Source organism: Papilio xuthus, unplaced genomic scaffold, assembly GCF_000836235.2.
Source record: "Papilio xuthus unplaced genomic scaffold, Pxut_1.1 DF826961.1, whole genome shotgun sequence".
Lineage (NCBI taxonomy): Eukaryota > Metazoa > Arthropoda > Insecta > Lepidoptera > Papilionidae > Papilio > Papilio xuthus.
Window position 1 is genome coordinate 5,168,233 of NW_013531688.1, and position 11,482 is coordinate 5,179,714.

An 11,482-nucleotide genomic window follows, 5' to 3' on the forward strand; every position below is an offset into this window, starting at 1 on the left:
TCCGTCACGTTTCTCGTTTTTGTCATATTCAATTTAAGGCCTAATTTAAGTCTTCTTTTTTGAAGTATTATAGTAGGGAACGCAAATAAGGGACAATAATCTCGTTCTCTGAGTCTCTTACTCCGACGTTTCCCGGAGGCCTAATTTAGTTGTCGTTCCCTTCGCACACTTTTTCTTATAAGGAAAGGATGGGAAGTGAAAGTGGACTTTCCGGATGAGAGGATGTAAGGAAAGGAAAAATATTTTCTTTCTGTGCATCCTCTCCTCCGTCGATTGAAGGTAGGCAACGCATATTCAATTACGTATGTCTGTGGGCAACGGTCACTTCGCTATTTCAGCGATTGCTGGTGGCCGCTCGCAGGTTTGCCACCTTATGATATAAAAAAAAAACCTTTAAAGGTAGGCAATGCATTTGCAATTGCTGATGTCTGTGGGCGGCGGTCGCTTCGCTCTGGGAATTTAGGCTCGTTTGCCACCTAGTAATAAAAAAAATCATTAGTAAACGTGTTTACTTTTTATTATATCCTAACTTAGTTATTATTTCATTCTTCGTTTAAACACGCTCAAACCAGTAACATACCATGAAAATTTTTTGTCACACTTTTAAACGACCACAGCAAAGAAATATCTTTATGTTTTCATTCTCTTTCGCTTGCTTATAAAGCGACTCAAATCATCGTACATTTTCCAATGTGCCAATAAAATTGATGTAACCTTTTTGAGATTCATATTTTTATCGCATCATATTCGTTTGGAATAAATGTCTGATTTTTACTTTCTTGCATTTTTCAATGTTAGACCGCACAGTCATAAAACTTAGAGAATTTAGTAATTTAATGTAATTAAAATTAATAGCAATAATAATATAGTATTCGCTATTGAAACGCTTATATGAAAACACTAGTTGCTGTCCGCGACTTCGCCCAAGGAATTAAAAAAAACTTAATTAGTAGGCTATATATTCTAGACTATGTTCTACATCTATGACTTTCAGCGAGATTCACGCAGCCTTTCTGAAGATACCTTCTAACAAACATCCATACGTACATCAAAATATTCCCATTTATAATATTAGTAAGGAGAAAGAAAATAAATTTAAGAAAAAACATTATATTGATTTCTTTTTAATCTCCTAATTTGAGTTTGGAATGGGTGTTACTAAAGTCATTTTCGTCAGCAAAACGAACCATGAAATATTTTTAATAATCGTAAATTAATTACTAAATGATTACAAAGTATATTGGTTAATTATCAGCATTGCTGAATTACGTCTTTGTTTAATATGGAATATTGCATGTTCATCGGAAGTAAAACGCTGTTAGGAAATTTCGCTTTTTATTGACAACAAACATTTAGCTAATAAACTGACGTGTTTTTGCAGTAGTTCTATCGTCTTTCTTTACAGTATTACTAATATTAATGACAGACATTCCATTAAGGTGTGATATAATGATTTAATTTTATTTGTATTTTTTTAATTCGCCGAAATAGCGAAGCGACCGAAACTCATAGACAGAATTTGCAAATCCTTAATCGAAAGAGCAACAGAATGAGGATGTTTTCCTTTCCTATGCATTCCCTTCTCCGTCAAATCCAATTACCTTTAAATAGGTCGGAAGGGAAAGAGGAGGAGAGGCCTCCAGCACGCACACTATACAGACGAAACGCGGAATTACTACTTCAAGTCATCTGTGTGGTCGTGTACCAGTGTATGTTCATTCATGCAACAGATGTTTTTGTTAATGTCGTCTACCACTGTATAGTAAGTTCAACAAAATTGTTATTCAATTTTGGAACATATCTTTCAACAAATACTTATGTCCAAAATTATATACCTAAAGATTTATATACCACATTATATCGCTCATGTACGATTTGTTGTTTCTGTTTTTAAATACAGAATGAAAGAGACAAGAATATGTTTTAAACAAATGTTTCGACTGAAGCCACCCCGTTTAAATGTTAATTTGTTTGACACGCAAATCTCGTAATTTCAACTGTAGGTTGCAATATTGACATATATTGTTATCCCTTATATTCTCTTTTAATAAATAGAGACAAAAATATGTGTCAATATAATGATGCAACAGTAACATGCATCAGCCGACAAATCGTCTAGTAACCGACAAAGCAGGTGATGCGGCAAAGTAGGGCTTCATACTGGCCGTGCTACGGTCACGGGGATTATCAGCTTTACTTGTCTGTACTCACTGGACGCATTACTGATAACTAGTTCACTAATCATTACAACAGCTACTTACATAGTATTGGAAATATAAAAAACTAATTACGCCAATGCATCTTTAACGGGAAACAATCGATGATCAACTACCTGTCAAAAGGTTACAAATATAAATATTTTACGCGCGAAAATTTATAGTTTTCCTGCGGATCTACAAACTTATTCTACACTAGTTGTCGCCCGCGATTCTGTCCGCGCGGAATTAAAAAATAACCCAATTAGCCCTATGTGCACTTTAATACTGTGTTCTACATCTATGTCAAATTACGTTAAGATACGTTGATAAATTCAAACAAACATCTACCCAAACATTAAAATTTATAATAATATTAGTAAGATATTATTTTACTTTAATAATTTTGTAATAACTAAGTACTGAAGTAACATTGGTAACTGTAACTAACGTTAACAGTGGTAGAGCCCGCTTTAACATCTTCGCACGAATCGGCCTGGCTCGCCCGGTGAAATACCACGACCACACAGAAGACAGGCGTCAAGTGTAAGCAATTCCGCGTTTCGTCTGATGAGTGTGCGTCCCGGAGGCCTAATTTAGTCCTCTTTCCCTTCCCATCCTTTTCTTTTTAAGGAAAGGATGGGAAGTGGAAGTGGACTTTCCGGATGAGAGGATGCAAGGAAAGGGAAGATATTTTCTTTCTGTGCATCCTCTCCTCCGTCGATTAAAGGTAGGCAACGCGTATGCAATTGCGTATGTCTATGGGCAACGGTCACTTCACGATTTCGGGTGGCCGCTCGCTCGTTTGCCACCTTATGATATAAAAAAAAAACATAAATAAAATTGAAATAAATTAAGCCTTTATTGCTGTTCTAAAATAATACAATAATTTTGTGAATTTACAATGAGAAGGGAATGAAAAGGAAACAGAACATAGAATGATAAATTAGAAACAAAAGTTATACAAATAATATTAAACACTTATCATTAAAAAAACCACATCTAAACATCATCCAATTCTCTTGTAATCTAATCTACTCATCGGCAAGCGGATACTCCCGACCTCGTAAAACAGCTTGTCTTTCGACAAAGGCATCCTCTAATATCCTCCACTTCTCTCTATCTTTTGTAATGCGGGTCCACTCTGGGCCTGCAACTTTTTTAAGATCATCCTCCCATCTTTTATATTGTCTTCCCCTGACGAGACTTAGCGACAACAATAAAACATTTAAATCAATAAAAGAACTGAAGCAACAACATTGTCCACACTGACAACAAAATCGTGAGACTTGAAAAACAAGTTGAAATTATGAAATCAATGACACAAACCGGAGGCATATTTTTTTTGATAAATACTCGCTGCCTGATTACACTCTATCTTTGTAAAATTCAGATTTAAATTATAAGGCTGTATATTTATAACGTGTGAACATGTATTTACTGAGCCGGAGTTAAACACGGCAGAGGGCACAATGATAGTTACATCTGCATTTCGTTTGGTATAATCTCCGACATTATTGGCGCAATTTGTCCGATTGATTTACGAAGGCACGCTCGTAAATTACTGCATAACTAGCTTCGCCCCCGGCTCTACTTGCCATGCATTATGTTAATACAATCGCGTCTAAAATACAAAGTAAGCCATTTTTTCTGTATACACTTTGATTATATAGAGTCTTTAATGTTAGGCTTCCGTGGAGCTACAGTTTTGTTTCTTGAATTATTGCAGATTCATGAGCCTTGGTTCAAACAAACTTTGATTAACGATCTTTTGATTTGCCTCAATACTAAATGGCTTTATTTTGACATGTAATCATTATTGTAAGTACAGTTTATTGTCGACAATTACGCTTTATTAAATCCGTACACGAAATTGAATTGAAATTCCATATTCAAAACCAAACATACGATATGTCCTTTGTACGACATATGCAGTATAAAATCAAAGAAACTATGCACAATTGGGGGCGCAAACAAATTTTAATAAAAAAATTGTCGACCATACGATAGTTGGCACAAATATTCGTGCTAAGCACATTGTACTGACCAAATAAATTCGCGTTGACGATTCAACATTGTGTGGACGGATCTCAGTAGCAAGTCTTTGTTAAACCTTTGCTTGTTTTTATAAGGTTTTACAATTTTCTATTCTAGCTTTCGGCGGCGACTCCGTCAGCGCGAAATTAAAAAAAATAATTAGCCTATCTGTTCTTCGAGACTATGTTCTATATGTATGCCAAATTTCAGCCAGATCTATTCAGCCGTTTTAGATATACCTTCAAACAAACATCCTTCATCATCCAAGATTAAATTCTAGTAGTAACTTTATTAACTGATGTGTTACAAAAACCTTCACTTCTTTTCTTCTTAAAACCATTTTCAAAAAGATGTACAAAACAAATTTCATTGGTAGTCAAAACAAAAATAATTGTAAAAAAACAAACCAAACTACAATCGTATGATAATCACACAACAATGTAGAACATAATTCTCTTATATTAAGACCCGCAACAAACATACAATTTCATTTTAAACATTGAAATATTGACTGCGTCCCGTGCGTATCATTTGCTTGTAATCGGAGTAAGTCAATATAAGTATTTATGTCATTAGACGACATTCAATTATGTTATTATAAGATTTGATACGTCAATGTAATAACTTCTATATTATTAAGCATTTAGTCATTTACAAACTTTTGTTTTGCAAATGAATGTAATTGTTTTCGTTTCATTGTAGGTTTTAGATTAAATCTTACTAATATTATAAATGCGAATGTTTGGATGGATGGATGTGACACAACAGTTCTATAGATCTTGTTGAAATTTGGTACAGGTAAAGAACATAGCCTGAAAGAATACATAGGCTACTAATTATATTGTTTTTTTTAATTCCGCGCCGATGGAGTCTCGGGCGACCGCTAGTACTTCAATATTTTTAATACTAAACGCCAAACTAGTAACTCGTCAGTACTAACAGTCACTTTATTGATCCAAAAAATCTTACAATTTCTTAGGACTCTACCTCCTGTGGTAGTTGGGGACCTGTAGATCAGGAGTTAATGCATTCTCTTAAGCTAGGTATAAATAGGTTCTAATCAATGCAATATGTGTGTGCATGTCTGTGTGTGTGTGTGTGTGTGTGTGTGTGTGTTAAGTATAGTGAAATAGCAAAGTGAACTCTGCCCATAAACATCTGCAACAATCTAAAGTGGTGCCAGATGCTTTATTTTGGACATAAAAGGTAATGTACGGCTATATCCACATCCCCTCGGCGATATTATGGCGATATCATAATTAGAACGTAATAAGGAGGGAGGGAACGTAATGAGGACTAGAATCTAAACCTATCACATCACAATTTTGTAAATGAACGCGGATATTCACTACACGCATGCTTTCTGTCTGTTGCACCGTTTCAGAGGACTATTCGTATAGCAGCTAAAGCTTCTGCGAACCCTACTATTGTTAAATAAAATAGTGTACGCATGTCCATTTCGATTTAACGTAAAGAATGTCGTATTCTTTACAGACACATTGCTGACAGCCCGAAGGCCAGCTTACGCGAGACCACTTTGAATCTGAGCAACAGACAGGATGATTACCTACATTCAAATATTTTCTAAGAATAAATATTACCATAATATAAGCCAGTTTCTGTTCACGGGTCCTTAAAGTATGGAATATCTTTGTTAATTTCATATTTTATCTTTTAAATGTTTATTGTTAAGGATAATTAAATAATTATAATATAACCTGAAATAGTTTTGTTTTCGAATTCACCTGAACCTAAGTTTGAATCTAATTTCTTACTAATATTGTAAATGTGAATGTTTGGATGGATGTTTGTCTGAAGGTATTTGAAAACGGCTGCACTGTTCTCCCTGAAATTTGGCAAAGATGTAGAATATAATCTGGATGAACACACAGGCTACTAATTATGTTTTTTTTTTAAATTTCGCGCCGACAGAGTCACGGGCGAACGCGTCAAAAATAAATCTAACGCTAATCGATAATTATCATCAAATCAGTTTTTTTTTAATTTGCTAAACAGCTTTATTAAGGCAAATAGGCAAAGGAAAATATTTACTAATTATAGTGTATTATAGTGTATTATAGTGTAATAACTATAACTGCACCTGCCGTATACAAAAGTAGCTTAAAAAAATCATTAAGGCGTCTGTTTGGTACTACTGCACCGACGGCGGGGCAGCAGTGCGGGGGACAACCTTACCGACCCCACCCGCCGCCCCGCGCGCCCTTCTTCTCTGCATCTACCAGTTGCGCCACGCCATTCCGCCCGACGACAGCCATATCAAATCATATTTGCTTTCATAATCATTTGCATTACAATCATCCGCTACAACCAGTCTTTCATTCCATCATCATACTGTCCACTCGCTCAACAGCGTCTATGACAACATTTCTGTCAATTCAAAGTAATTACTGAATTCCATATTTGTACTACAATGTCACGATGTCGCAAGTATCATAACGCATTTCCTCGATAAAATTAATATTTCCTAGCAATCTGACTCAGTTTTACTTAAATGAATGAAAGTCTTATCTTACTAATATTATAAATGCGAATATTGGAAGGATGGATATTTGCTTGAAGATATCTTCAGAACGGCTGCATGGATATCGCTAATTTGGCATAGATGTATAACCTGGAAGAACACATAGACTACTAATTAAGTTTTTTTAAACCCGCGCGGGCGGAGTCGCGGAAGCCAGCCAGTGCCAATATACAAAAACGCCACAAGATTCTTGTCATGATGTCATGTCTTGTCATGTCATGATGTCATGTCTTGTCATGTCATGATGTCATGTCTTGTCATGTCATGTCAGATGTCATGTCTTGTGTCTCTCTGTAACCTAAGCTAGTTTTACACATTTTGTCATAGTGTGATAACGCCTTTCTCGCTGAGCCAGGCAAACTCGCAGTATAGTCCTACTGTTAAATTTAGTCTATTTTTTAAGTAAATTTAAATGTCAATTAAATTAATAATTACGTTTATAATGTATAATAGTTTTTATATATTCGGTTTGGCTGGGTCAGCGTGGTTGACTATGGCCTAGTCACCCCTAATTTAGTGTAGGCTCCGAGCCCTTCGGTAGGGACGTATAGTGAGCTAATGATGATTCGGTTAGGAAAATATTATTATATAAAAGGTGGTAAATTTAGCACGAAAGAATCAAACGCGGCTTTCGTTCCTCGATTCACGGATAAAAACATCGAGTACGGATGGCATTCCGATCGCCTTGTTTAGCGAGGCCGGTGTGGTTTGCAACAATGTTGCGAGCTGCGCAGGCGCAAGTCAACGCCTTAAACGATTTATATAAATTAATATTTTTAAGTAAGTTTCGCGAATTATTCAGAATACAATAATAAAAATCTACGAAAACAACTATTAGTAGATTTTATTTGTCCTTTTGTTTGAGTGATTTTCATTTTTTTTTATAACGCTTTATTTATTATTAATAAAGACCCGAGTAATTAAAGGAATTTTTATATTTACATTTCTTCCCCTTATTTCTAGAATCTAATGTTTACCTATTTTACATTTTTGTAATGGTCGTTGGACCGTATTGACAGCCGATGTAAAGAAACTAATGGAGTCGACTAACTGAATTCCTTTGACTGGTGCATGAATCAAAAATGTAACGCTCCATCATTCATATCAATCAAAAACCTTGAAAACTGGTCTACGTTAAAAATAATTAGTTATTCGTCAAAAATAATCCATCAGTCGGCAAAAATGTAAAATCTCTTATAACATGAACCGCAGTAAATAAGTAGTCGCAATGGCAACAGGTGGCGAGACTTGCACGTTTAAACGTAATGGTCACCGGACCAGTGGGCCGACGCCCTATGTCCGTACAATTAATAACTGTTCATAGATTAAAAAGAATTTATTCCGTATCCCGTTATAAAGAAAAAATAACTTTGTATTTTGCCAGTAACAAAAAAAAAAGGAAAAAGGTTACATTACTAGTATTTTTTTATACTACTCAAACTAATTAAATATCTTACTTCTTAATAATATTATAAATGCAAATGTTTAGATGGATGGATGTTTGTTTGAAGGTATCTCCGTAACGGCTAACCAGATCTTGATGAAATTTGGCACAGATGTAGAACGTAGCCTGGAAGATGACATAGACTATTAATTATGTTTCTTTTTAATTCTACAAGGACGAAGTCGCGGGCAACAATTATTATGTTATGTACACTATGAGGGTCTGTAATTACCAAGTCTACTTCCAATTCAGTTACACATTGGCACTCAAACTCCTTAAAATAAACTCATCTTAAAGGTTGAATATAATTAGCAATCTTGATTGACTCCTTTAAGTACCTAAAGTAAGATACAAGAATTAGGCCCAATTGTGCTCCCAGCATAAGAAATGTTGAAGACGTTTTAGAGTACAACTTCTAAAAAGTCATGATACTTGGAGTAAAATTTAAAAGGGAATGAGTGAATTGCCAAAAAGCCAGTTTTTTTTATTTATTTAAAATTGGTGGCGTCATCTTGTAATGCGTGCTTTAAAAAACCATCAACACAACAACGTGTTGTGTTGCTATTGTTTAGTGCTAATAATAAAATAAGGTTTACTTTAGACTTTTGCAAGTTCCAATTCTTTTTGCGTGGCAGACAATTTTTACTCGTCTCCACCGCAAACGGCACCACAAAGCGGAAAGTTGAAAAAACGATAATTACATTTGAAGTAAGAAGTACTTTTTGACGTGATATTGCTGAGTTATTTAAAGAGGTTTTATTATTTAGAATTTTCAAATAAGTTTGATATATGACTCCAGTTTTTGAACTAATTCTTCTTTATTTAAAGCTACTTCATAGTAATTTTTAGGGTTCCGTACCTCATAGGAAAAAAACGGAACCCTTGTAGGATCACTTTGTTGTCCGTCCGTCTGTCTGTCGAGACCCTTTTTCTCCAAAACGCGTAAAGGCACCAAACTGGAATTTATTTAACTTATAATAATGATAGTGTACTATCATGACATCTGTTTTAAAAAGTAATCGCCTCAATTGTTAAATAGAAATCTACACTAAGGGTATGCTTAAGTTAACATGACTCCGCGCGCAGTTAATTAGCAACTTTTAACTTATCTTTTACTCATCGTATAAAAACTATTAAATAGTCTGCAAGAATGCTCCATTAATTATTAGTGCAGGTCGCCACGATCATTATATTGAAAGTTTTTATTTAATTCCATATCCGGCTTCCAATTTATTCCAGACGAGACGAATATTTGTATATTTTTAGATTGAAAATACTTATTTAAGTATGAGAAACATCTTTATTAACAATATTTAAAAGGACGAGGAAGACATCATTTAAATCCGTTATATAAAAAAAACTGGTCAAGTGTGAGTCAGATTCGCGCCCCGAGGGTTCCGCACAAATCTGTAGGTATAAGTAAAATTTCACCTATCACTACAATCGAGTCATAGTTAAAAAGTGTAATAAGTTTAGAATTAATAAATTTCACCCAGATACCTTCACGCGTTTTTGAGAAAAAAGGTCTTGACAGACAAACATACGGACAACAAAGTAATCCTATAAGGGTTCCGTTTTTTCGTATGAGGTACGGAACATAAAAAACAACTGAATTAGTACCCTATGTGTTCTTCTTTTGCACAGATGTACTTACAACGTAGACTACGTTCTACATCTGTGCCTAATCTCAGTAAAACCTTCTAACATCCGTCCATTCAAACATACTCATCTTACTTCTTATTAATATTATAAATGCGAATGTTTGGATGGATGGATGCATGTTTCTTTAAAGGTCTCCCAAGAACGGCTCATATTTGAAATAGATGTATGTATGTAGAGTCTGAAAGAACACATAGGCTACTAATTAAGTTTCTTTTTTATTCCACGCGGAAGTAGTTGCGGGCGACAGCTAGTTTATGATATTAGTAAGACAACACTCTTTTATATTTTAACATGACATTCAGTGAGTTGCTAACTATTAGAATAGTTACAGCTGTCAATCTTATTTTTCAAACGGAAGACATTTCAAAGGGACACTGTAACTTTATAGCGTCTCGCCTAATTCTAAAGTTGTTAAAACTCAAAAGTACTCGACATTTTGTATGGGAATTTTATTGAATTTTAACGCGAGACCGTCGTCGGAGGAAGGGCGTCTGTTAAATGTGTATCAGAAACACGCGCACAATGTGCCCTTTCAATACCAGATTATACTTGATAGTTACATTTTTATGTTCCTACTCAATAAGTAATAAATTTTTAAATACTAGTTTGAAATTAAAAAAAAAAACTCTTAAGTCAAACCGGTGTAGACATGATGACGTTACTCTTTTGTTTTGTTTTACAAAATGTCGTCTACATAATATGTACATATACAGCTTACTAATATTATAAATGCAAATGTTTGTATGTGGAGAAGATATTCAAAGATATGTGTGAAGTGAACCCGCACTGGGCCAGCTTGATCGACTATGGCCTGGTCACCCCTAACTTAGGGTAGGCCCAAGCCCCTCAGTGGGGACGTATAGTAAGCTGATGATTGTGAATGTTTGGATGTAGATGGATGGATGGATAAATGTTTGTCATAAGGTATCCTCAGATGCGCTAAATTGATCCCGCTGAAGTTTTTCATAGCTGCCGAACGTAGTCTGGAAGACAACATAGGCTACTAATTATTTTAAGAGGGAGTCGTGGGCGACAGCTACATTATCTGTTTTCTAACACATCGATGTTCCCGCTGCTCTTTTGCCCCCTTCTGTTATAAAAAAAATTAATAGAGTTTGGTCTAGGTGACTGTAAATTCCAGCCAGATATTAAACAAAACATATTTCAAAGAAATTCGATACCAAAACAAAAATCATTATCACTTTTTGTATTACAATTCCAATGATTGCTATAATTTTTGAATACCTTTAGTCTCATCCAAAGCTTGCAAAATATCGTTCGGAATGAACCGGTTCCGGCTTCATACAATGACTACCGAAACTTATAAAGTAACAAAGCGCGGTGTTATTACGTGTGCCGTTTGATTTACGATCGTCGGAACAACGTTTTTTAATCGTCTCCCGAACTATTTTACACGTGTCCAGTCGTAAACGGCCGTGTCGTATTAACATATTCCATATTATAACACAAAGGAACGAGTTTTTACTTGGGTGGCTGCGTCAAATGTTACATTAATTTGATATAACGCTGCGGCATTTTTTATTCATAAATCTGTCACTTACGATAACATCTAAACAATATGATTTGTAATTAATTATCTAT

At 35.0% G+C, this 11,482-nt stretch overlaps 1 protein-coding gene across 2 annotated transcripts in view; it reads left to right on the plus strand.

The window, feature by feature from the left end:
- Positions 1-11,482, plus strand: part of dsx (transcription factor doublesex) — a 107,825-nt gene that overhangs the window by 77,389 nt on the left and 18,954 nt on the right. Inside the window, exon 4 of one of the 2 annotated variants that reach the window (XM_013315631.1) lies at positions 5,727-5,848. The exons of the other annotated variant lie outside the window; for it this stretch is intronic. The gene's annotated coding sequence lies outside the window, so the exon portion shown is untranslated. Of the gene's footprint in view, positions 1-5,726; positions 5,849-11,482 lie in introns of those variants that run through there. 2 annotated transcript variants of the gene reach the window in all.